The sequence below is a fragment of the Lissotriton helveticus genome, chromosome 9, assembly GCF_964261635.1.
Source record: "Lissotriton helveticus chromosome 9, aLisHel1.1, whole genome shotgun sequence".
NCBI classification, from domain to species: domain Eukaryota; kingdom Metazoa; phylum Chordata; class Amphibia; order Caudata; family Salamandridae; genus Lissotriton; species Lissotriton helveticus.
The window spans coordinates 232,838,037-232,862,367 of record NC_136070.1 but is presented as its reverse complement, the minus strand read 5'-3'; the positions used below and the strand labels follow the sequence as shown (position 1 = coordinate 232,862,367).

General features: G+C 46.0%; 1 protein-coding gene and 1 long non-coding RNA gene across 3 annotated transcripts in view; one reads left to right on the top strand and one right to left on the bottom strand.

Annotated features, from left to right (window-relative positions):
* Positions 1 to 24,331, top strand: part of PAK6 (p21 (RAC1) activated kinase 6) — a 387,653-nt gene that overhangs the window by 92,654 nt on the left and 270,668 nt on the right. The gene's annotated exons all lie outside the window — the stretch shown is intronic.
* The window catches only part of LOC144781127 (uncharacterized), a 140,254-nt gene that overhangs the window by 60,573 nt on the left and 55,350 nt on the right, over positions 1 to 24,331 (bottom strand). The window contains exon 2 of the long non-coding RNA XR_013600885.1: positions 8,619 to 8,669. This is a non-coding gene — a long non-coding RNA (uncharacterized LOC144781127). The remainder of the gene's footprint in view (positions 1 to 8,618; positions 8,670 to 24,331) is intronic.

The window sequence follows — 24,331 nt, the reverse complement described above, 5'->3', positions numbered from 1 at the left end:
GTACAAGTGTTTGGGGGTTGCAGAGAATGCAGAGGTGGTTTAGATCCTCCTCTGTACATTCCAATGCTTCTGTTAGTTCCTTAGGGACCTCCATCTCTAGCAAGAGGGAGGGCTCTTTAGAGAGGGAATAACATCTGATCAAACTGGAGAAGCTCAAGCAAGACCAGTTGGCCCTCGATAAAGAAACCCTGGAAGTCCAGAGGGCTAGGACAAATTTGGGACTAGAGTCCCATGGTGGCAGCACTAATGTACATAGAGTCAGGGAATACTCCTTCGATACTAGGATCATGAGCAGGATAGTCCCTCCTTACCAAGAGGGGGATGATATCCTCAAATAGATCACTGCTTCGAGAAGGCCTGTAAAGTACAGAAGGTCCCTCAAGGACAGTGGGCAGCTATCCTGTGGCTCTCCTCTGATAACAAAGGTGGAGACAAGCTCCTCACTGTTTGAGAAGAGGATGCTGATCAGTCTTAAAGGGTGCCCTCATGGATGGGTTTGGCCTAACCACTGAACAGTACAGAGTTAAGTTCAAGGATACCCAGAAGGCACACACTGAAGACTGCGTTGATTTCACAGACAATGCTATTAAGGCTCTAGAAGGCTGGCTTCATGGAAGCAAGGTACAGGTCTATGAAGGATTGAACAATTTGTTGATGAGGGAGCACATCCTTAATAATTGTTAGAATCAACAACTGCACCAGTACCTGGTGGACTCTGATCGGACCTCTCCCCAAGACTCGGCGGATCCAGCTTTGCATATCTCGCCCCAAAGACCTGGAACTCATTGCCCTTCCCCATCCGGAGCTGTACCAAGCTGACAGAGTTCAGACGAGCCTTGAAGACCTGGCTTTTCAAACAAGCGTATGGCTAGAGCATTACATCTTCTGCTCCCTCACTTACCATCTACCATCTGCTTTCTTCAGCGCCATGAAACCCCTGGGTGACCGCGCGCTTAACAAATTCCGTATAGAAATAGAAGAACTGAGAAAGAAGGCAGACAAATGGGTCCGTACCAGGGTTAAGCAGAAAAACCATGGTGGTGGAGGTAACCTGAAGAAGCAAGATTCTTCTAAGGCCCAAGAGGAGGGTGGGGAGAAGGATAGAGACAAAAAAGGAATCATCAAAAACCTGCCTCTGGGGGTGAGTCCCAAAACTCCAACAACTCCAAACTTGGTGCAACCTGTGCAAGGAAAAAGGTCATATGCCAATGGTTGATAATTGTCCTAAGGCCAACACCAAGGAAGCTACTACCACTGCCCATAAGGTTACTGCTCCACCTATCACCAGTAAAAGTTATAGTACAACTCCCACGGGATTAGTTGGGCTAATCTTGGGTTCTGAAGTGGGTTCCCACCTAGTCAGAACTCCCACTCAGGCTGTCCTGGTCTATGACAGTGGCATGGATCTTGCCACTTTACTTGTTAGTCCCACTAACTTGGGCAAGTACAGGCAACATCCTTTGATTAATAGAAAAGCAGCTATGGCTTACAGAGACCCACCATGGTGACAGAGAAACGTGTGACCCCTGAACAGATCATACTTGATCATTTGTACCAAGTGACCAACGCTAGCAATGTCAGGAGTGATCACTCCTTGGCAGTTGTGAATCTCAACTTGCCATTTTGGCCACGTACCTGCCAGCCATCTTGGCCACGTACCTGCCAGACGGCTTGGCCACCTACCTGCCAGCCATCTTAGCAACCTACCTGCCAGCCATCATGGCCACCTACCTGCCCGGCGTCTTGGCCACCTACCTGCCCGGCGTCTTGGCCACCTATCTGCCTGGCGTTTTGGCCACCTATCTGCCCGGCGTTTGGGTCACCTATCCACCCACAATCTTGGCCACCAATCCACCTACCCACTTGGCCACCTATCCGCTCTCCCTCTTGGCCAAATATCCACCTACCGTCTTGGCCACCTCTCTGCCCGCCCTCTTGGCCACCTATCCGCCCGCCCTCTTGGCCACCTATCTGCCCGCCCTCTTGGCCACCAATTCATCCACCATCTTGACCACCTCTCTGCCTGCCAAAACGGCAGGCAGAGAGGTGGCCAAGACGGTGGATGAATTGGTGGCCAAGAGGGCGGGCAGATAGGTGGCTCTCCGCTCACCGTCTTGGCCACCTCTGCCCGCCGTCTTGGCCACCTATCCACCCGCCCAATTGGCTGCATGTCCGCCAGCCCTCTTGGCCACCTATCCATCTACCCTCTTGGCCACCTATCCGTTTACCCTCTTGGCCACCTATCCATCTTCCCTCTTGGACAACTATTTGTCTGCCCTCATGGACACCTATTCGTCATGGTCACCTATTTATCTGCTCAATTTGCCACCCCTCCATCTTGGTGATTTATCCGCCCACTGTTTTGGCCACCAATCCGCCCTCCCTCTGCACCACTATTCCACCTGCCCTCGGGCCACTTATCTGACTGCCCTCTTGGCCACCTATCGGACCACCTTTTTTGCCACCTACCTGCCCGCTGCCTTGGCCACCTACCCACCCCCCGCCTTGGCCACCTACCCGCCCGCCGCCTTGGCCACCTACCAGCCCGCCCGCCCGCCACCTTGGGCACCTACCTGCTTGCTGCCTTGGCCACCTTTCCACATGCCGTCTTGGCCACCTTTCCACATGCCGTCTTGGCCACCTTTCCACTCACCGTCTTGGCCACCTATCTGCCCAGTCTTGGCCACCTCTCCATCTTGGCCACCTATCTGTCTGCTGTCTTGGCCACCTATCCATCAGCCATCTTGGCCACATCTCAGTCTTGGCCACCTCTCCGTCTGCCGCCTTGGCCACCTTCCCACCTTAAAACGTCCCAAACTAGAGATCTGTACACTGGTACCTCTGATTAGGTTTTGGGCTCCGGTTCTGAGTACATGGACAATAGAGTTAAAGAAATTGATTGCACACGGCTGTGGCATCAATAACTACTCCACTCCTGAGGCGGAACAAAGTCAGCGAGCATCCACACAACGCCACCTACAGCTTACAGAGGGACTTCTCTGAAAAGCTCCTGATCCAGTCTGGCACCTGGGGTTTATTCTTAAGGTGAAAAATCTGTGATTGGATACTAAATTAGATAGATTTGAAAGAATGGCACCAAAGGTAAGTAACTTGTTCTTATGCACCACGCAGTTCCAAGCACCGATTACCACTTCCATATGTAATCTGCACATTTCCTTCACAAATATTTTATTGTTGGAGCCCTTCTCTCCTCCCACATAGGATTGACATGGCGGTCACTACTATGCCAATCCTCTTACCCTGTTTGTTAGGCACCCACCCCCCAGCATGCAGAGACCACATCCTTTTATTTACAAAAATAGTTATTGGCATTTCAATAGCAAACGGTATTACAGGAGACCACACACTTGAAAGAGCACAGTATACTGACTGATGATGCAGTTATAGGCTTTAAACTTCTGCATGGCTCCTGGGATACTCCTCTCACATTGTGTTAACATTATGCTCTGGATTTCTGCTTTACAGCATTTTTTTGCCTACATCAAGGAGCATCTCTAGCTCATTATAGTTTGGTCTTTGCCGCTGCGCCTACTCTTGCCCTTGGTAACCTTCATTCCCAGTAGTGTGTTGCTTCGAAACTTATGAAAAAGTAAGAAAAACATATTCAGCTTTCCGGCCAGTACAGTTGGGCCCCTGATGAAATGTGCATTCCTTATTTCGGAGGTAAAAATAGACTAATGGAGTATGGGTAGGACACCCACATTTTGTTGTGCAGTATTTTGGTGCCATTGAATGTTCCCAGTTACTGTCTGCTATGAAGAAGTTCTTTCCAAGTGTTACGCAGGAAACAGCTTAGCACTAATGATTTCTGTTATTATATTGACTCACACATTTTTTTTGGTTTTTTAAGACTGCCTTCACTCGTTTTAGGTCTGGCGTTAGCCAAGCCCTTTTGATTTTACACTTAAAGGGGCTTTCGGCCACCTCTCTCCATCCTTTGGTCTGTTGTCATACACATTTTGCTTCCTCCCACTACAGCATATAGCAAGGGGCACTGGGTCAGCCTCCTTAAGTAGACTCTATCTGTTTGCAACCCTGTCTTTCCTGCCTTCTTCCTTGGACTTAGTGCGTTCTTTCGTTCTTCCTTTCCGCCTTTCCCTTTTCACTTTCCTTTGTTTTTTGTCTTCCTTCTTTCTTTCTTTTTTCCTATAGTCTCACTGGGTTGCCCTTTACATTTTGCATCTGCCATGGCATACCTCAGTTGCTTACATTTTTGGCACATTTTGCTGTAGTGTCACACCGAGTGGTTCTGGATCTGTGCAGTTGCACACGCATCAGCTGTTGCTTGTAGAAAATTAAACTCATCGATTGCCTTCTGTTCGCATGTGACTTAGGTGTGCTCATTAGAGGGGGCTATGTGAGAAGCAACTGCTTGCTGGAATAGATATTATAGTTTCTAAATAAAGCAGCTTAAGACACACAGGCATGAGATTTAGAGTAGTTTATATACAGAAGAACTAGCAAACCTGCCGACGAGCTCTGCGTTCAAGTACCACACTTCTCAGCCAGATCTTCTTCAGCTAAACTGTAAAATAATTTTTGTTTTCAAACTGCGTTTCATGCCAAAACTGGACTGTAGGCAGAACCGGTGAGAATTTCGGAACCAGAACTGCTGACTTAATTTCTTTTCTATGTTTAGGATACAGACATGACGGCTACGTAACATGGGTCCAGAGCCTTGTCATGTAGCATATACATTTGATGTGGCTGACGTTAATATTCAGTGCAACATTAACCAACCTGCTTTTAGCGTTAATATTCAGTGCTACGTTACCATAACCCCATGTGGCGTTAATATTCAGTGCAGCATTAAACAATCCGTGCAGGCCCGGACTGGCCGTTGCGGGCACAGGGCAATCCCCCGGTGGGCCGCATGGGTGGTGCCGGTTTTGGGTCCCTGGGGGCCGTTTTTTGTTACAGGGCCGTTTTTGCAGCATAGCATAGCTGCAAAAACTGCCCTGTAACAAAATCAGCCGAAAACTGGCCCTGGCAAAGAGCGCGGTCGCACCCCCAACCCCCAGGGGGGGAAGGGAGGGGGCCGACTGAGCACTTTGCCAGGGCCGGTTTTGGTTCCCAGTACGGTCCTGAATCCGTGCACTAGACGTAAAGAACCAGATGTGCAGCCCACTTCTGCAGACATGGCTATCCACAGTAAGGAAACAGAGTAAATACTGAGAAAATACCAACTCTGAACTCCTGTGTAAGGGTAAATGTTTTATAATCGTAATAATGATGGTCACGGTTAACATCCTTTTCCCAGCTATTAATTACCTATTCCGCCAAAAGAAGTTAGGTAAAACTTGGAATATGTATTATCTAAACTCTGTCATTTACAGTTTCTGTTTGGGTGCTGCTCTGCTGCCTTCTGTTGCTTGGAGAAAGACCCGAGCACCCACAAACTTGATACAAATTGTAATAAATTCTTTGGTCTTGATTTCACAACAACAAGAGGGACAGTTGGTAAGTGCAGCAATAATGTTTATTGCGCCAGCCGACACGTGTTTCATTGGAGTGGATTGCACTCCAAATCTTCAGGGCTATCTCCAAATGGAAATGATGGGTAGTCCCCCACGACTGGTGATAATTCCAACCCAGTCCGGGTACAAATGATCTTCTGATGAGGCGCACCAATCAAGTGTTGAATACACAAGAATATTTTGTGGTGGTTCTAACCGTTATCGAGTCTGTCGTAGAATACGAAGTAGCGGCCGTTTTCGAGTAGTCCACGAGGAAGCCTCAATGGGCGAAAGTAGCCGGCACCGCCCTTCACTGTAGTTCCGTCTTGCTCACACGAGTGTTGCTGCTTACTCCGGGTTGACCCCTCTTACTGTCCACCTTCATTTTGAAGTGGCTCTGCCTTTTTCTTAAAGGATATTTTTTAAAACCATAACTTATGGTTTATGGTTTTAAAAAATATCCTTTAAGAAAAAGGCAGAGCCACTTCAAAATGAAGGTGGACAGCAAGAGGGGTCAACCCGGAGTAAGCGTCAACACTCGTGTGAGCAAGACGGAACTACAGTGAAGGGCGGTGCCGGCTACTTTCGCCCATTGAGGCTTCCTCGTGGACTACTCGAAAACGGCCGCTACTTCGTATTCTACAACAGACTCGATAACGGTTAGAACCACCACAAAATATTCTTGTGTATTCAACACTTGATTGGCGCGCCTCATCAGAAGATCCTTTGTACCCGGACTGGGTTGGAATTATCACCAGTCGTGGGGGACTACCCATCATTTCCATTTGGAGATAGCCCTGAAGATTTGGAGTGCATTCCACTCCAATGAAACACGTGTCGGCTGGCGCAATAAACATTATTGCTGCACTTACCAACTGTCCCTCGTTGTTGTTGTGAAATCAAGACCAAAGAATTTATTACAATTTGTATCAAGTTTGTGTGTGCTCAGGTGTTTCTCCTCACAAATTTATATGTATGTGCCTGCCGCATTACATTGTCAAAGGGTTGTACAGGTCACCCCTTTTCCTAGTAGCACCACTCCAGCATAACCACTGCATAAACCATACCAAATACTCGTTGGTGCGCAAAGTTCCCCTTCAGTTAAGTACCTGGTCCATTCTTTGAAAAAAGCCTTCTGTTGCTTATTTGTTTCCTAGTCCTTGATTGTAGAATGGTAGGATCCTTCTGGCATGGTTACCCCCACTTTTTGCCTGGTATCAGTGTGTTTTTGACGTAGTCTGCTGGGTTCCTGCTAATCAGGACCCCAGCAACGGTGCTCTCTCCCCTAAATTGGTTCTGGTAAGTACTTTGGTACATCTGCAATTGGCTACTGGTGTACCCTTCTAAGTCCCTAGCTTATAGTACTAAGGTACCCAGGACATAGGTACACCAGGGTTCTCCCATGGGCTGTAGCATGTATTGTGCTGCCCCTGGGAGTTCACTCGAAACTGTGACTATAAGCCTGCCATTTGCAGCCTGTGTGAGTTGGTGCTTGCACCTCTCATGACAGATAGAAGTTTCCTTATATCTGAGGTCACTACACTTAAAACCCATAAGTCCCACCTATGGCAGGCTCTTCAGTCCTGAGGGCAGGGTGCTTGGTTACAAGTGTGAGGATGCCCCTGCATGAGCAGGACACCCCTACAAACCCTGGAGTTGATTCTCTAGGCTTTATAAGTGCGGCCAGCCATTTTTAGACATATAGTGGACATCCGTCATTATGAGATGTCGAACTATATAGTGGCTGCATCGAACCCGGTCATGTTTGGTATCAAACATGTTGGATTCATACCCAAACACTGATTCCCATACTGGAATTGTGATCCATATACTGGGGAGCTCCCTAGGTGACCCCCCTGTACTCCTGGTAACAGCCTTTCAGGGTCTGCAAGCAGCTAGTGCTGCTGCCGACCACAGACACAATTCTGATCTCCTGCTGTTTAGCCAGGCTCGAGCAGGGGAAGGCAGAACAATAGGTGTCCCGTCACAGGTAGGTGACCACCTCCCAGAAAGGACTTAGTGTATTGGGCAGGGGTGGGGGTGTTTGCCAGACACCACCAGACTGCTTTGAAGGGCACGTTTGGTGCCCTCCTTGCATACTCCAGCCTGAGCCAGTTCATGAACCCTTAGTTCCTGCTCTGGGGCAAAACTGGACAAAGGACATAGGAGTATCCTTCCCTCTGTCCATCCCCTCATTTGGGAGGGCCCCCTGAGTCATCCCAATCCTTTCCTTAGGGTGCTGTTGGAAAATGGTCCAAAGCAAGTCTCCAGAGTGAGGCAGTTATTTCAGTGACTCTAAAAACCCCTCTCCGCTCCAAGAGAATGAATGTTTTTAGACAAGCTATGAGCAAATGGAAATCTAAGATGGCCGCCATAAAGCTAAATACTGAACAGCATTCTAGTGTTTTAAGCCAGTCAGCAGGATTAGAATGTCCACTGGAGTCTCCTTTAGAATCTTGCACTTCACCGGAGAAGGTCCCGTTTATCTAGTCCTCGGCGCAAAAGTTTAGTTAGGTTAGTGGCGCCGTATGTGATAGTCTAGATTCGAATTTTGATGGTAAGAAACTTTGGATTCGCACTATATCAAGTAATTCAAGTAAGGTGTTCCGGTTTATAGTAAATACTTGTTTGAGGCTGTACGTTTACTGAGTGTGTTTTTAAGGAGCGTGCGCCGTAGTTTCACAACGGATGTGAGGGACTGCGCGATATAAAAGTATCTGTTAATTGAGTGTGCGCAGTGTTTCATTTTGACAGGAATTGGAAGTTAACACTGAGGCTCTCAACTCAGTGTTAGCTTTTGGAGTGCATCGTTCCTGTCAGGCTGGTGGAAAAACGAGTGTTCATAGTTTTAACATGACTGAAGTAAGGCTTAACTTTCAGTCAAAGTACAGGTTCATTCTGAAGTGATTCTTAGTTCGAGTTCAAAGTGGTAGCGTTTGATTTCAGGCGGATTCAAGCTCATTTCACTGTGTGGCTATCCGGTGAGATTTATAGTTATTTAGTGATCCGCATTGTACAATTACAGTTTGGTATTATTGTTCAGTTGAAGGCAACTATTCTCGTTGGAACTAAAACACAAGATTGAATAGCAGTATCTTAGTTCTATCTAAAAAGTTACTCTAGCATATTCATTTCACTTACCTGATAGATCAGAAGCGCTGTAATAAACTCTCAGCCACTCCTGAGTAACATCTGTAAAGGAAGAAGAGAAATATTAATAAAAATTATATAAACAGTGCATAAAGGTACTAAAATATAATTCAGCATTAATTAGAAAAGAAATAACAGTGAGTCACCTCTTGCAGGAATGGGCCACGCTGGGTATTATGTTTGCTAAACAAAACGTGGCTAAAGCTTGGGTATCCCTCCTGGTACCAACGCTCAGGGACTGGTGTGCTGATCTGGATTTTGCGATGGTAGCAGAAAGAGCGGTGTACTTGAATCGAAAATGCCCGCAGAAGTGGGCCAAGATTTGGGGGGCTTGGAACGAGTATAGAGGATTCATTTGTGTCCCTCCGCAGGTGGATAGTGACACCGATTCCGACTAGAGCAGGGGGGATGGGGGGTTCAGGGAAAGAAATGAAGGGGATGATGTACTGCCATAATCGTATTCTGCTCTTTTTAATGTGTCACTGTATTTGTTTTCACTCGACTTTTGATTTTCCCTCACGAATGTATGCCTTATATGCTTTTCTCAAATACCAATGTTGTTTTCATGTCAATGAAAAATAAAAAGAAATAAGAAAAGAAAAAAAGAAATGAAATAACAGCTCATTGTTGAATCAAACAAACAGAAGAGGAGCCATAGCCAAGTGAGCAGTGGGTATGTAAAACAATATATATATATATATATATATATATATATATATATATATATATATATATATATATATATATATATATATATATATATATATATATATATATATATATATATATATTATTTTAAAAGAGTGTAACTGAGAGAAATCTATAAGAGTCCAAAGTAAGTTTGCATGTTTATTTGCAGTCTCTACTCTCTCCCAAGATCCAGAAGATAAGATTAGAAAGGAGACAAGCACGAGAAGAGAGTGAGACGAACTGAAGACTTGGCAGTCTCTTCTCTGTCCCCTACCCCTTTCGCCCCTTTGAGTTATCTTGACGTACAAGTTATCATTGGCGCCAGAGAAGTCGGAGAGGGGCATTGGGTTCTGGCGTCATTCTGCTCCTGTGCAAGTGTGGCAAGATACCTGACAGAGTGAAGTGCCCAAGTGATTTTTTTACTAATTCTTTTTTTATTATAGAACAAAAATGACAACACAACAGAAAAACAACAACATAAGTTAAAGCAATCGTCAGAGAGGATACATCACTGAAAAAAAAGTTTGCATAAATGTGATCAATAATAATTAAAATAGACAGTAGCAATGACATGCAGGCAGATCGCAGTCTTCGACTTCTAAGGGGATTCTCCATCTACATTATAAGGAGCATCATCTGCAAAGGGGGTACATAAAAGTCCTCTATATTCGTTCCATGGGCCTCACACTCTAGTCCATTTGCCCGGGCAACCTCTTCCTTCATATATCACCCTCTCAGCTTGCATGCACCAGTCTGATCTACGAGGCACGACACCGCCCTTCCACGTTCTAGCAATATTCCTCTTTGCTACAATACAACCCAGAGAAACCCACATTTGTTTGGTATGATTCAGATCTGTGACATCCCAGATATTTAAGAGACACAACCTTGGGGTGGGGTCTAATGATTTCTGACATATTTGGGACATAAGGGATATGATCCTGTTCCAGTAGTGTTGAAGGATCGGGCAGTCCCACCGTTGATGCATAAAAGTACCCCACAGTCACAGGTGCAAAGTGGGGAGGTTAGGAATCCCATCTTGACCAGATCTGTGGAAGTATAGTAGGCTCTGTGTAGTAATTTTAGTTGGATAAGTTTAAACCGGGGCCTGATGGCCACCTCCTTTGGAGAAGCCAGTGCTTCTCTCCAATCTTCATCCGGTATGTCCCCTAGGTCGTCCACCCATTTCATACGGATTCTATCCAGTGGTTCTGGTAAATTGTTAATTATCTTATGATATGTTAAGGAAATCGCCTTATCTGGCAGGTAGTCGTCTAGGAGCCTATCTTCTAAAGGTGATTAGGCAGGGAGGTCCGAGCCCCTAGGAATGGCCTTGGTGAGTGCGCTACGTGCTTGCAGATAACGAAAGGTTTCCCCCTCATGGAGCTGGTATTTGGCAGAACCACCTAGCCCTTCACCCACATGTCCTTGACTTCGGAGAGGCTAATCAGGTCCCATTTATCAAAACCAGGCTGATTTGACAACATCCCAAGTGACAGGATTCTAGCAACAGGGTAACTCAAGTGATTTTACCCTTCCATCCCAACGCGGTTGTGGCTGTATGCCAGATTGAAACTGTGGTGGAGGTGGGTGGGAACAAAGGTACATGCTTGGGCCCTCCATAGAGTACCTTCAGATAGTTACCCCCTGTCACATTAAAGCAATCCATTCTGTACGCTGGGTCCGCAATAGGGCGGTGCGCCCAGTGATTAAGGACCCTCGATTGAGAGGCCAAATAATACATTTTAAGTGCTGGAAGTGCGATACCGCCATCGTACTAGCTACGCTGGAGTTTGTTCAACGCAATCCGGGGAGTGCCACCATTCCATAACAAGGAACGGACCGCAGAGTCAATTATTGAGAAATATTGTGGCAAGACTGGGTATGGTGTATTTTGCAAGACATAAAAGAAACAGGGGAGTGCCATCATTTTAAAAAGATTTACAACAAGGGGTGGTGATGGACAGAGTCTCTGAATTAAGCAGAATACTCTCACCCAGTCAAGAGATCAGGGCTAAATCCAACACCGTTTTTTAGCTCATTGCACCATCCCAGTTTCAGAACCTGGCTGTATGCAAATTAGTCTGTCCCTGGCCCAGTGCATCATGGGAACAGGGCAGACCAGACTACAAAAGCCAATTCTTACACTGGGAAGGAAACAAGCTTCCGGGGACCGGTTTCTGGCATTTCAGCCGTCTTCGGCCCGGCTTGCTTGAATCCTGATGGTGCAATGAGCAAGGGACTCACATCTGAGCATACCCTTCCACGCTTAGGGTGGACAAAAATATTTACAACAAGGGGTGGTGATGGACAGAGTCTCTGAATTAAGCAGAATACTCTCACCCAGTCAAGAGATCAGGGCTAAATCCAACACCGTTTTTTAGCTCATTGCACCATCCCAGTTTCAGAACCTGGGAGTATGCAAATTAGTCTGTCCCTGGCCCAGTGCATCATGGGAACAGGGCAGACCAGACTACAAAAGCCAATTCTTACAATGGGAAGGAAACAAGCTTCCGGGGACCGGTTTCTGGCATTTCAGCCGTCTTCGGCCGGGCTTGCTTGAATCCTGATGGTGCAATGAGCAAGGGACTCACATCTGAGCATACCCTTCCACGCTTAGGGTGGACAAAAATATTTACAACAAGGGGTGGTGATGGACAGAGTCTCTGAATTAAGCAGAATACTTTCACCCAGTCAAGAGATCAGGGCTAAATCCAACACCGTTTTTTAGCTCATTGCACCATCCCAGTTTCAGAACCTGGCTGTATGCAAATTAGTCTGTCCCTGGCCCAGTGCATCATGGGAACAGGGCAGACCAGACTACAAAAGCCAATTCTTACACTGGGAAGGAAATAAGCTTCCGGGGACCGGTTTCTGGCATTTCAGCTGTCTTCGGCCCGGCTTGCTTGAATCCTGATGGTGCAATGAGCAAGGGACTCACATCTGAGCATACCCTTCCACGCTTAGGGTGGACAAAAATATTTACAATAAGGGGTGGTGATGGACAGAGTCTCTGAATTACGCAGAATACTCTCACCCAGTCAAGAGATCAGGGCTAAATCCAACACCGTTTTTTAGCTCATTGCACATCCCAGTTTCAGAACCTGGCTGTATGCAAATTAGTCTGTCCCTGGCCCAGTGCATCATGGGAACAGGGCAGACCAGACTACAAAAGCCAATTCTTACACTGGGAAGGAAACAAGCTTCCGGGGACCGGTTTCTGGCATTTCAGCCGTCTTGGGCCCGGCTTGCTTGAATCCTGATGGTGCAATGAGCAAGGGACTCACATCTGAGCATACCCTTCCACGCTTAGGGTGGACAAAAATATTTACAACAAGGGGTGGTGATGGACAGAGTCTCTGAATTAAGCAGAATACTTTCACCCAGTCAAGAGTTAGGTAGTTTGGTCTGCCCTGTTCCCAACTTGGTAGTTTGGTCTGCCCTGTTCCCAACTTGGTAGTTTGGTCTGCCCTGTTCCCAACTTGGTAGTTTGGTCTGCCCTGTTCCCAACTTGGTAGTTTGGTCTGCCCTGTTCCCATGATGCACTGGGCCAGGGACAGACTAATTTGCATATAGCCAGGTTCTGAGCTGGGATGGGGCAGTGAGCTAAATAACGGTGATGGATCAAGCCCTGATCTTTGGACTGGGTAAGAGTGGTCTGCTTAATTCAGACACTCTGTTCATCACCACCCCCTTTTCTGAATCGTTTTTGGCCACTATAGGTGTGGCAGGGTATACTCAGACATGAGTCCCTTGCTCACTGCTCCATCAGGATTCAAGCAAGCCGGGCCGACGAGGCTGAAATGCCAGAAACCGGTCCCCGGTAGCTTGTATCCTTTCTGGTGAAGAATTGGCTTGGTAGTTTGGTCTGCCCTGTTCCCATGATGCACTGGGCCAGGGACAGACTAATTTGCATATAGCCAGGTTCTGAGCTGGGATGGGGCAGTGAGCTAAATAACGGTGATGGATCAAGCCCTGATCTTTGGACTGGGTAAGAGTGGTCTGCTTAATTCAGACACTCTGTTCATCACCACCCCCTTTTCTGAATCATCATTTTAAAAAGGGCAGCCCTTCCGAGTAAGGTGAGAGGCAACCCCTTCCAATGCTGCACATCCGCACAGAGGCGGTACAGGGGCGGAAGAAGATTCCTCCTGTGAAAGGAATCCTGATCCTTCATAACTGTGCCCACGTGATCTTTGCATCTGAGCAGAATGGCGGCAGTCTGGATCTAAAAAGATTAGGAGAAATTTTAGAAGGGATTCAAAAGGAATTAATAGCAGTAAGAGATGAAAATATAGATTTAAAGCAGGAAATATTGATGGCTAGACAAGAGACAGCATATTTAGCAGCCAAAATGAACAATGTAGTACCTGGAGCTAGTTAAAAAAATTCAGCATCTCACGAGCAAAGTCTAAGTGATTCGATTAGTTCCCAGTCTAAGTCCAGAACTCAGGTTATTCATTCACTTTCCCCCGTTATACCTTTGGCACCCCCAAAATGTTTCAATGGAGATCCCCAGAAGGCTCAAATATTTTTAGCACAGTGCACCTTGCATTTTATGTGTCGACCAGTGGTTTTCCAGATGCCTAGTCGCAAGTGGCTTTCATACTGTCATACCTCAGTGGTGATGCTGCGTTGTGGTCCATGCCCTTGGTCTGCAGAAATGATCCAATACTCTATTTAAGAAATCATTTTTGTGAATATTTGACAGACGGAAGGCATTGCATGCTACGGACAATAAGCTATTAGAATTGAAGCAAGGAAGTCGAGATTTAATAGCTTATCATGTGCAGTTTAACAAGCTGATAGTGGAGACAGATTGGCCTGAAAATAAGAGATCAGCAGTGTTTTATCGGGGCTCAAGGATGAATTAAAAGATGCCCTAGCTCAGGTGCCCAACAGACCCACAGAAATTTCAGCCTTGATTGATCTGGTCTTAGAGATAGATTTCAGACAAAACAAAAGAAAAGGTGAGAAGAGACGAGATTTTCGTTCCAGCATCCCAAGATTCGACCGAGTCAAACCTAAAGTCTCAAGGTCTGGAGAAGGACACCAAAGTGTTGAACCAATGCAAATCGGAACAATACGAGGTCCACTTTCAAAAGAAGAGAAGGAAAAAACGAAGACAGAATAAATTGTGTCTCTACTGTGGCAACAGTGGTCACTTTTTTCAGAATTATCCAAAGAAGCCAAAACAGATTTTGAAGGAAAACTATCAGCACCACCAGTAATCGGAGTTGGGCTGATGAATGCAGACATGAATTCAACTCCAAAAGATCATTGTTTAGCAAATACCTTGCAAGGATCTTCCCTGCATCTTGTAATGTCCGTGTCATTAAAGTTCAGAGAGAAGCATGTACAAAATATTTCTGTAATGGTGGATTCTGGGGCAACTGGGAATTTCTGTGACCTGAAGTTCACAGAAAAGGTTGGATTGGGGCCCATTAAAAAAGAGAAAAGTGAGGCAGTCAGGGCAGTGGAGGGTACTGATCTATCATCAGGTCCGATCGTCAGTCACACCGAGCCAGTGGAAATGAAATCTACAGAGGGTCATAGTGAAATTTAGCAATTCAATTTAAGTGATGCCCATCAGTTCCAGCTGATTTTGGGGTTACCATGGCTTACAGAACATAACCCCGCTATCAATTGGAGTGCACGAACAATTGTGTTGGACTCTGAATTCTGCAGAGAGAAGTGCTATCATCAGAAGAGGTCTGAGTGTCAATCTACGCCTGCTACTAGCTTGTGTGAACTTGAAGGAGGAGCAGCAACAATGTGTGTGATCACACTACAGAAATTCTGCCGGAGTATGGTGAATTTGAAGATGTCTTTAGTGAAGTTGAAGCAGAGAAACTCCCCCAACACAGGTCATTTGATTGCAAAATTGAGTTGGAAGCAGGTTCCCCTATACCCTGTAGCCAAATATACGCATTAACGAAAAAAGAAAATCAACACTTAAAAGACTATATCCAAAAAGATTTGAAAAATAAGTTAATTCGTCCCTCTCAGTCACCTGTGTCTTCTCCACTCTTCTTTAAACCTAAGAAGGAAGGCAAGTTGAGAACTTGCATACATTATCGGGCCATCAATCATATTACAGTCAAGAATCGCTATCTCCTGCCATTGATCTCTGTCTTGTTGGATCAAGTAAAGGAAGCTAAGATGTACACAAAGTTAAATTTACGAGGGGCCTACCATCTAGTTCGCATTCAAGAAGGCGATGAGTGGAAGACAGCGTTCCGAACAAAATTTGGGCTTTTTGAATACCAAGTCATGCCCTATGGCCTCTGTATCGCCTCAGCAGCATTCCAACATTTCATCTACAATGTGTTAAAAGAATATATAGATCAATGTGCCATTGTTTATATTGATGACATCTTAATCTATTCAAGATCAGAAGAAGAGCATGAAGAACATGTGAAGAGTATTCTGCAAAAATTAAGGGAGAATAGTTTATTCGCAAGACTAGAGAAATGTACCTTCAATGGCTCCACTGTGGAATTTTTGGGATTTGTTTTGTCTCCAGCTGGAATAACAATGGATCAAAAAAAGTTTTAGCAGTAACAGAATGGAAATTACCTACATTTGTAAAAGAGGTCCAAAGCTTCATAGGATTTGCACATTTCTACAGGAGATTCATTCAGGATTTCTCTAAAAAACTAATTTCCCTTACACGTTTGCTTGGAAAGGAACCACCTTTAAATGGTCAGAAGATGCTGAATTGGCCTTTAACTCTCTAAAAAAGGATTTCACCACAGCCCCAGTTTTACTGCATGTAGACCCCACATAGCCCTTCTTTGTAGAAACCGATGCTTCAAATGTGGCTTTAGGAGGGGTATTGTCCCAAAGGCACAAGAGAACAGGGCAACTTCATCCTGTGGCTTTCCAATCTAGGAAATTGACCCTTGCGGAAATCAACTACACCATCACAGAGAAAGAGTTGCTGGCAATAAAAGACACATTTAAGGAGTGGAGGCACAATCTCATGGGGGCTAAGCACATAGTTACAGTCTTTACCGATCATCGGAATCTGAAGTTTTTGAAATCAGCTAAAACCTTAACACCAAGGCAATTACGATGGTCATTATATTTTGCTGAATACGATATTGTTATCACTTATCGTCCAGGAGCAAAGAATGAAAAAACGGATGCTTTGTCCAGATTGGAAACTGAGGATTTGCAAGACAAGATTGAAGAACAAAATATTATTCCGGAGGAAAGGTTTATTGGTGCTGTTCTACAAGAAGAACAAGAAGATTCCATCCTGAAATTGATGAATCAACCTGAAATGGAAGAATGGGTTGCACAAGATCCTAAGAGAGAAATCTGAGGAAAATTTCCATACCATGAAGGAGCCTTATATTTACCCACACTTCAGTTGCAAAATAAGGCTTTAGGAGAATGTCATGATCATCAACTATCTGAACACAAAGGAATACAGAAGACTGAAGAGTTGGTGAAGCGTAGTTTTTGGTGGCCTAAATTGACTGAGGACATTTGACAGTATGTGGTTTCTTGCGAATTGTGTGCTAGAGAAAAACCAGACAGACACTCACCGATAGGTATGCTACATCCTTTACCCAATCCATCTCACCATTGGCATACTGTCACCTTAAATTTGATAGTGGATTTACCATCCAGCCAAGGTTTGATAACCATTCTGGTTTGTGTGGATGCTTACAGTAAAATGGCTCATGTTGCTACTTACCTGTTTTATTTGCAAGGTATTGTGTAATAAATACATATTTTTATAAATACACTGTGTGGTTCTTTTTCACTTAATCTATACCAACAAGATTATGTTCTGGTAAAACAAGCTGCTTTACACTCCTTCTGGACTAAGCATGAACGCTGCTCTCTACAGCTACCACTTAGAGAGCTTTCTATGGTTGTCTAAGACCACTAAAACCACCATAAGGGTTGTCTGGATTAGTGCAGGGCGCTACACTTACATAAGTGAGAACCATATACTAAGCCATCCCCCTACAGTGGGTCCTCAGATTCGTTTTGGGACCAGACTCAACCCATGAAACTTTCTTTCGCTCTCCAATCATCTGGACACCTGGAATTCTTTGGTATTTCGACTGGTAATGAGACTGCATCAAGGAAGACTCCTTTTTTTTTTTTAACAGAGTTTTATAAAGTGTGGACTTGACCCGGTATCAGAGTGCTACATATAGCACCAGTTGCGTTACATGAGGACACATTCATTTTTGTTAGGGACGGGGAGATAAAGTGATTTGCCCAGAATCACAGCATGTTCAGCGTCATTGCCGAGACTTGAACCCGGGTCCCCAGATTCAAGGTTGACCGTCCTAGCCATTATGCCAACTTCTCTCTGTTACTCCTTGTCTCGCTGTTCCTCAAGTCTTCAAAGTCGTCAGTGTCTGTGCTTCATCCAGGTTCTTCAACAGACATGTGGACATCAAGGACACCCAAAGTAATCTCCCTTGGAGTGAAGGAGTCACTCCCCTGCATCTGCAGGCACTTCAAAAAATCTGACTGGTCTGCTGCTCCTGTCATCCTACGGACTTCCCAAGGTCCACCAACACAGGTGGTTGTTCTGCAGCTCCCTAGAAGCCTGACCTGAATTTTTAGTGTAGTGTACCTCATCAGGCTGCTGCGACCAAACCCCTATGCACAGCTTCGACTTGCCTTTGGCAGGGCTTGTTGGCTGTGCACTCCAGAGATCTTTGCGCTACAAGAAGCTCCAGCCTCCAGCACCTCATCATCGGAATAATGACGGGGGTCCTGGTGCAGGCCCCCCGCAGCCCTGTGGACCGCTACCTCTCCGCGGCTATATTAAAACATAATGCATGGGGGGGCTGGAGCACCCCACGGAGTGCAGGATACCACCACCTCCCCGGAGCTAATTAACTGAAAAGCGGGGGATCACGCAGCCCCTGCAGCCCCAGGAACCACCACCTCCCTGGGGCTGTATTTACAAATATTGAGTGGGGAGCTGCAGCCCTCCCACGCAGCCCCGTGGGCGCCAACTCCCCAGGGCTAATTTACTGAAATGCAGGGGGTACGCAGTCCTCCTGCAGCTTCGGGGACCACCACCTACCTGGGGCTTAATTTTTGTTGGAGGGGGCTGCACGGCACCCCTAGCGGAGCTGTAAATGTCCCTGGGGACTGACACCTCCCAGGGCCAGCACCAGCAATGACCTGAAGTGCTCAATCCCGGGACATTGCAGTTTGCTATGGCTTGGCGGGAGCAAGCCATAGTAAACTCTGCTCCGGTTCATGGAAGGGAGAGCAGTAAAAGGCTCTTGATTCCATGAAGCGGAGCAGAATTGCTTTTGGACATGCAGGTCCCTCTGTCCATTAGCAATGTTGGCTCCCGCAGGAGGCAGGGAGCCGGCAGGTATGCGGGGGCCTTGAGGCTCCCCTATGGTCCTCAACGAGCTGGCCATGCCCTGGGGATGGGGTCCCCGGGGCAATATCCGCCTGGGGAGGGGGGTGCCACGCTGGACCCCTCCCAATTTCTTTTATAAAATAATGAAGGATTGGCCCTGGGAGATGGGGTCCCGGGGGGTGAAATAGTCCTGGGGAGATGGGCCACGCGGCCCCCTCTTCATGAATGCCTGGCCTCGGGTGATAGGGTCCCTGGGCTGAAATTGGCCTTAGAACGGGGGCCGCGCAGCCCCCCGCCCTTTCAAATTTTTTAAAAAAATAAATGGCAAACCCTGGGGGATTGGGTCCCCAGGGCTAAAATTAGCCCAGAGAAGGGGCTTTTATGTCAAAAAATGTTTTTAAAAAAGGAAAAGGTTGGGCCCCGGGGGTTGAGGTCACAGCCCGTGGAGGGAGGTTGTGAGGCCTCCGCCCCCAATAAAAGAAAAAAAAAAAGATAGTGGCCCTGGGGGATGGGGTCCTGGTGGCCAAAATCGGCAGTGGGAAGGGGGACTAAGCAGCCCCCTTTCCCTAAAAAGAAAATGTTTTATGAAATAAAAACTTGGCAAGTCGCCGGAGACCACGCCCCCTTCACCACCACTCTGCAAACGCGCCTCCTGGTGCAATGGTGGTTGGGGAATGAAATCCCCTTCAATTCTGACGGTCTTTGGGGGTAGCAAGTCTTCTCGTTATGCCTCCAGTAAATCCCAGAGAGCGGGATTGCTGAGAGGACTTTAAGTCCAAGCCCCCTTTCTCCACCACTCTGCAAAGTCTCCTCCTGGAGCGCTTGCGGTTGAGGAATGAATACCACTTTACTCCTGAGTGCCTCTGGACTAAAGTGGACTACTTCCCCCAACCAGTGGTGCATCAGGAGGCGCGTTTGCAGAGTGGTGGTGAAAGGGGTGTGGCCTCTGAACCTCTCAGCAATCCAGCTGTGTGAGTGTTAGTGTGAGTGGCAGGAGGGGTAGTTGACCGCCAAGAGCCAAGGGGACTTCATCCCCCAAATAGTAGTGTGCCAGGAGGTGCGTTTGCAGAGTGGTGGAGAAAGAGCGGGTGGCCACCAAACATCTCTCAGCAAACCCACTGTGTGGGACTTACTGGAGTTAACAGAAGGGATAGTTGGCCCCCAAGAACCCTCAATAGCTAAGGGGACTTTATCCCCCTACTCGTAGTGCAGCAGAACATGTGTTTGCAGAGCGGTGGAGGAAGGCGATGTGGCCTCCAATCAGGTCTCAGCAATCCGACAGTGTTGGGCCTGCTGGAGGTAATAGGAGGGGTAGTTGGCCCCCAAAGGCGTCCTTGGGGGACAACTACCCCTCCTGTTATCTCCAATAAGTCCAACACAAAGGGATTGTGAAGTGGTCTTGGAAGGCCACGGCCCCTTCTCCACAACTCTGCAAACGCGGCTCGGGGCGCACTACTGGTTGGGGGATGATGTCCACTGTACTCCTGAGGGAACTTGGGTGCCAAGAAGCCCTCCTGGTACATCCTACACAGTGGGATTCCTGAAAGCTGATCAGAGGCCCAGCCCCCTTTCTCCACCACTCTGCAAACATGACTACTAGTTAAAAAAACATTAAAATTCACTGAAAAGGCCAAAAGTTACAGGGAAATTATAGATAGTTATTAGCATTTAAAAAACCTTAGAAATTCACTGAAAAAACCCAAAGTTTACAAGGACGTTATAGTTAGCAAATACAATTTTAAAAAACCTTAGCAAGTCACTGAAAAAAACCAAAGGTTACAGGGACGTTATAGTTAGGGTCAGGAAATTTAGCAGTTATAGTTAGCTGAGCTAACTATAACTTACTCCACCGCAATGCACTACTTATGACCTCTCATGTTACATCACTTATGGCATGGTCAGTGACATCACTAATGAAACCTCAAATTACATCTCTGATGATATCTAACTTACGCCCCCACAGTGCACTGCTTATGACCTCACATATTACATCACTCATGACATGGTCAGTGACATCACTGATGACTAATCAAATGACATCACTGATGCCATCACTGACACCATTCACAGAACCACTCACACACTCTCATAAAACCTTTTGTAAGCCCTGTCACACACTTGTACAACCACTGCACTGACATACACATTCACAGACCTATACCAGTACTCACACACCCACTCAGTACTCCATAGAGCCACTCACACACCCACTACCTCACTCGTCCACCCACTTACACAACCATTCACTTACCCATACAACCAATTATACAACTGGTTACTCCCCATACAGCCAGCCACATAACTCACCCATATAGCTACTTACACATCCACTTATTTACGTACCGTCAAACACACACTCACTTATTTACGTACAAAGTCACACACACACTCACTTGTCCAATCAGCCACTCACTTACCCATAGAAGCCCTCATACACTCACTCACACACACACAACCGCTTAGATACCCACTCACATATCCATACAAGCACTCACACATTCCTATACTCACTCATACAGACATTCACACAGACACTCGCTGTCCCATACAGTCACTCACACATAAAGTCACGTAACAAAACACCTATTCAAACATCCACTCACTCACCCATACAGCCACTTACACACCCAGTCACACCCAGTCACTTACCTATACAGCCATTCAGACACCCACTCACTCACCCATAGTCACTACACACACCCTTACTCACTGATAGAGCCACTTATAGGTCTGGCTTGTTTTAGGTATATTTACTTTTTAATTTATATGTTCGCCCCTTGGCCAACATTGCTGAGAAGTCAGGTCTGACTATATTTTCCTATGCTGATGTCCGCCGCTCAGCACCAAGATCCTTCCCTGCTGCAGATGGTCTGAGGAATGTTTCATTGTGGCTGACCAGCAACACTCTGAAGCTAAACAGTACCAAAACTGAGGTGCTTATTCTGGGTAAAAACCCTGAGCTTTGGGGAATGAAACACTGGCCTGACACTCTGGGCCCTGTGCCAGCCTCTGTCCCCAAAGTCAAAAACCTGGGTTTTATTATTGATAAAAAGCCTGGGTTTATATTATTAATAAAAAAGCTTTCCTTTGAACCTCAGGTTTCCAGGTGAAGGAAGTGACCCTATTAGAGCTACCTGGGAAACTCGCGACCACCTCTCAGCCTTCCATACAAATGAAGAGTCGGTCAGACAGTAGAGAATACAAACCAAGTTATTTTATTAGTATTTGCTCGAGCTGAGTCCGGTCTGGGCAGCCTCCTTAGATAGCTGCCGAGGGACTGACCCCCCTCCCCATGTTAACACAAAATATACATTTCCAGCACCTCTAAAACCCCGCCCATACTGGAATTTTTCTGCCTCGCCACTAACAAACAAAGGGAGTACAGAAAGGCCAGCTACCATCTTGAGAATGGGTACATGTTATCTTAGTTTCAAGGTTACTTTGCCTGTGCTTGTCTCTTTAGGGTGAGAGCATGGCTTACTGGAGAGTAAAGGTATGCAGAGACAGAACGATCTATTCATTAAGGCAGTGCAACTCAACCTTGGAAAATACTGAAGACTAACAATCGAAGCTGCTTTTTCTGCTGAGGCAAACATTATGAGACAGGAGCTTATTTTCGATCATGGTACAAAATGGCGGTTGAATACAAAATGGTGCTGCAAATCCTAACTTAACTCGCATAATGTCAGAAGGAGTCAGCTAGACGCATTCTCAGTCCAACACAAGGTAGCATCTTCCTCCTTTGCGGCTCTCAGATGGATAAAAAAAAAAACTCTGGCTAGTTCCACCCGCAGCTCAGATAACTGTTCTGAAGGCTCTGGTGATATTCATGCTGGACTAAGGCAATGTCTTGCATTTGGGTGCTGTTAAAACTTCATTACATAGGCTACAGGTCATTCAGAATGCTGCTGCTCGTCTTCTTTTCCACCTTCCAAGATATGCCTCTGCGTCTCCTTTGCTTCACCAACTCCATTGGCTTAAAGTCAATAAACGTATTGAGTTCAAGGCCCTCTGTTAAGGTTTCCTGCCAAATGGGGCCTTGCGCCCTCCTACAAACAAACATTGGTGTAGCCAATAGGTCTTGCCTTTGGGACCTTATAAGTGTTTAGCCACAGCTAATGGCTTTGTCAATGTCTTTAAGCTCTGTTGTACAGCATTGTGGCTGCTGTGCAGCATGTTGAAAAGTTATAAAAATAGTATTCTAAGCATTTTTGTTACCTTACATATAACCAAGAAAAACATTATGTACAACTTAACGACCCTGAGACCAGAGACGTAAAAAGGGCTGGTATAGAATTAGTGGAATGATACTGACTCTGTAGCAGCCCTACTGACCCTTCAGGGTTGTCAGTCTGTCATGAGATCTACCTTTTTGTCTACAGACCAAACCCTGCTGTGCTGATAGCCGAACGTGTCTCACACTCTTCACTCTCGAGTGTTTCCACCCTATCCTCTTATAAGAAACTGATTGACAGGACGGAAGTGGGCAGTGATTAAATACACTTAAGGTAGAGCGCTCTAACTAAGTTGATCGTAAGTATCCATCCCCCACGTCTTCTTACCGGCAGCTTCAGGCTGACCTCTCTCTTGCAGCAATGACAGAAAAAAGCGGTGTTGAGGCATCATTACCGCCGCTGCTGCAGCCGCCTCCACCATGTTCTCCTCCTGTGAGCCGACCACCTAAGTTTGGTGTCCTTGCATGATGTCACAACTTGGAAGGAAACAGGGCTAGTGCAGACTGCTGCTCTGCCTGACAGTGTGAATCAGATCTTTGAAACAATAGAGAGGTGGAAAAGGATAGAACAGAACTCATTCAAATACTTTATTTGGTATCCTTTGTTAGAAACCATAAAAGTTACACTTTAAAATATAACACATACATTTTAAAACCATGATACAATAAATAAGATCAGTTAATGTATGGTAGCAGCAGTGATTACACACGAGGCAAATAAGGCCAAAAGCAACATCAGTGGGCCCATGTAAAATGCTATGATATTAAAAGTCCAAACATTTTCTATATTTCATTGCACTTTTAAGAAACCCGGCCACATATGGAATACAGTCAGAGTTAAGCAGTTGCAAATGTAAAAGAGCGGGACGAGCTTGAATAAAATTAAATCTTTTTAAAAAAGGTAATAAATAGACAGTCCTAGGCATTACATAATATTTACAAAAAAATAGAAAGTGGAGCAAGTCCTGTGGAGACAAGTTGTCGCAGCCACAGGGTGCTAACACCATCGAACAGAACTGTCTTATCTCTCTATGGCCGTATTCGAGGAAGCATCAGGCCACACAGAAATATTTCTAAACCTACAATGCGCATGGGCACAGCACTGTCCCGGCATTGTCTATAGTAAGATTAGGCTAAAGGTAACGCCTTCAGAGCTTTGAAGATGAATGCTCTATTTGTCACCAGCCAAACATCACAGCAGTATTTCATGGCCGGTGTATTTCTAACAGTAAATCTGTGCCCCATGTCTCTGCAGTGAATCTGGAGTTCCACAAACCTGGAGTGGTGGTGGGGGTCCCATCAGGAAGGCAGTGACAAGATGAACTTCGCATATGACGAACCAGAGGGAACCTTGGGAGTGGCAGGTTTGGGGCGGGCACACTGAAGGGGAATTTCTAACAAGCCAACTGGAAGAGGTGTCTT